Genomic DNA, 3,142 nt, shown 5'->3' on the forward strand with positions numbered 1-3,142 from the left:
AAATAATTCTTTTTTAAATGAACAGCATTCAGCTAACTACCGAAAAGAAAAAAAGGTTGTTGATATGTTGATTTGTGAAACCACTGGCAAAAAGAGAGGGCAACCACCCTTATGCAATATCTTATCTTTCTGTTGCCTCAGTCTTGAGTTTGGGATTTTTTTCATTTTCCGAAGACTAAGAGCATGTTTGGGAAAGCTTATAAGGTTAACTTCTAAATGTTAGGCTCAGATCTGAAAAAACAAGCAAAGAGAGTGAGACACTGCCATGGTTGCAAAAGCCCAGTTGCATATGTGAGCGAAAGAGAGAACGTGATCAATCCCCCCCCCCACAACCAAGGTTAGCTCTGCCAAGATACGGGTTCCATTTCTCTATGTTCGACCCAACTCTCACAGCTTAGATTAGCATCAGCAAAAATTTCCAGAATGAAACTTTACTTAAAATTCAGTGACCTGATGAAATTCACTCTTTTCTCCGATTATATATGCACAAACAGAAAACAGATACATATACTAGAAGCATAAAAAGGGCTGTTGATTTTTATGTGAGCAGTGAAATCATTGGCAAAAAGAAGGAATCCCTAGTTGCTGCTTAACAAAGACCCCAATTTATGCTAATGTGTGCCCCTTTTTACACAAATAAAATCTAAGGAGATAGAATATGAGAATCTCAGATCGAGGTTGTGTCGAAATTAAATCATTCACAACAATCAAATCGAGTGCAAAGAGCCCTTTTATACACAAATAAACATGATACTACCTCCCAAGGTTTGTGATAACAAGTTGAGTAGAATCAGTGCAACACAAGATAAATTGGTGGTAAGGGGATGATAAAAATGTCTCCTTTTTCCGCTTTTCTTCACATTACATTGTTGCCAATTTTTAGTGGAATACCATGGTAGAAAACCATTAAGCTGCTTGTCCCCTCTATAGCTCTATGCACTTATGGATGAAAACCAACAAGATTTGGCTTTCAGTTGAAACATACATGGCTTATGAGCAAAGCCCACAAAATAGGCTTCTGTCCCATGGGGCTTTAATTTCTACTCACAGTTATATTCATAGCCTGTTTGAGAGTGATTTTTTCTTCCAAAAAATTGATTTTTTGACCGTTATTTTACTATTTCAACCGTCATATTTGACTTCTTCTCTCACGTGTGGACTACAGTTTTCTCCTAATGGTCAAAAAATCAATTCTCAAAATCACTCCCAAACAGACTCTCATTGTTTCTGCCCTTCTTTAACACGTTGAAAATTGAGTTTAAAATATGTGTATTATTAAAACCCTTAATTTGTCATTTATTCTACCAATTATCAGAAATATAAAAAATACTTGACAAGAATGAACATCATTCAATGATAAAAGGGATTTTTTTTTTTCAAAAAATCTTTAAATGTATTTTCAAATCTTTGGTTACATTTTTTTTTTTTATTTTTATGGTTCCCATTACACAAAAAATAAAAAAAAAAATCAATTATTCATAACTAAGGAACATAATATTGAGCTTAATAAAACTAGAGGCTCAAATCTATAAAATATCAGGCAACGAGATTGCGTACCTACCATGGCTGCAAACAGTTGCGAAACCTGCCCTCTAGATTTGTCGTTCACTTATTAAACTAAATTTCAAAGTAGCAATCATCAAACACTCTCTCTTCTACGCACAAAGCACTCGAACACGACTTTAGATTGTTAGGAAAAATGAGTAATTTGTGTATAGATTGATTATCAATTAACATAATAAAATAACAAATACAATTTAACAATAATATAACAAAAAATAGATACAAGATTTAGAAAGCAAGCCTTGGGAGTCACATCGAAGACACTGTTCCTAATGTCTATTGCCTTCCTTTTGCACGGGTAATTTCGGCACACTACGACTCCAAGATAAAACTCTGTAGCTCACAGTCAATTCTTCATCTATGGACACGACCATAGGAAAATAAGTGAACGAACCTTTTATTGAGTTGTCAAAATTATAAGAATATAGCATGAATTGTATAAAATATCTATCTTTCAAGTTGTGTATAACACAATGAAAACAATCCCCTTCTATAGGGACAAATTCCAACTCCCACAATTAATCTAATATTATGAGTTTTAAATTTTGTAATTAAACCTGAAAATCAAAAGAAAAATTGAAAATTAATAGGTTTTAATTGTGAATATTTGAAACTTATTTTATGTTACCACATTGGCAACATGTGTTTTTTGTGATTTCAAAGTGTTTTATCGTCCAAATTAGGACCTAAAGAGTTTGGTAAATTCAATTTATGATGCTGGGACTACAAATCATGAATCCTATAAATAGATCCAAAATTAGAAATTAGTGTTAAATTTTTGCAATCAATTGAGATGTTGGCATCTGTTGCCATCGTTGGAGAAAATGGACAAAATTTATCAGTTCTCAGTTTCTTTTAATTTGGAGATGTGCTTTTGAAATTCTTTATTGGAATTTGATTCAAGGTGGAAATTTGTTGTAGTTTGACCCAAATTCTAGTGGGTATTAAAGTTTTGGTTAAAATAGTCTTGAAGAGATCAAAATTATGGATCGAAAAAAGTCGTCGCATTTTTGTTAGCCTGCTACTAACTGGCCGCTCGAGCGGGACTTGCATATTTTCTGCAGAGAATTGATGCTCACCTAGCGTTCGAGCGGCAAAGTTGTCGTTCTAGCGACAAGGTTATCCGACCCAGGGCCCTTTAGCGTTTTGACGAGTTTTTGGACTCCTATTCATTCACAACTTAATTTCTGGAGTTTTATATCTATATGTCACGGCTTGTACTGTTCCCATAATATTCATACAACATTTTGAGAGTTTTAGATCTTAATTAAGAATATTGAAATCTTCTTGTAAACAAAATTACTATTGGGTTTACATATAAATCTGTGTGATCATATTTTGTTCTTGTTTATTTCATTATTGTCACTATCTTACGATCAATTCATAACACTATGCATGCGCAAGCTTTATAGCTGCTAATACTGACATTGAAATGATTCCAGAAGCCAATTTTAATCCAATTGTTAAAGAATCATTCCCTCAATCTTCCAGGTATCGGCAGGAACGATAGAATAAAAGGCTTGAATTAAACAAAAATAAATTGAAAGAAACTCTAATTTATTTATAGAGCAAGAAGTTA

Source organism: Olea europaea, unplaced genomic scaffold (assembly GCF_002742605.1).
Source record: "Olea europaea var. sylvestris unplaced genomic scaffold, O_europaea_v1 scaffold3351, whole genome shotgun sequence".
NCBI lineage: Eukaryota > Viridiplantae > Streptophyta > Magnoliopsida > Lamiales > Oleaceae > Olea > Olea europaea.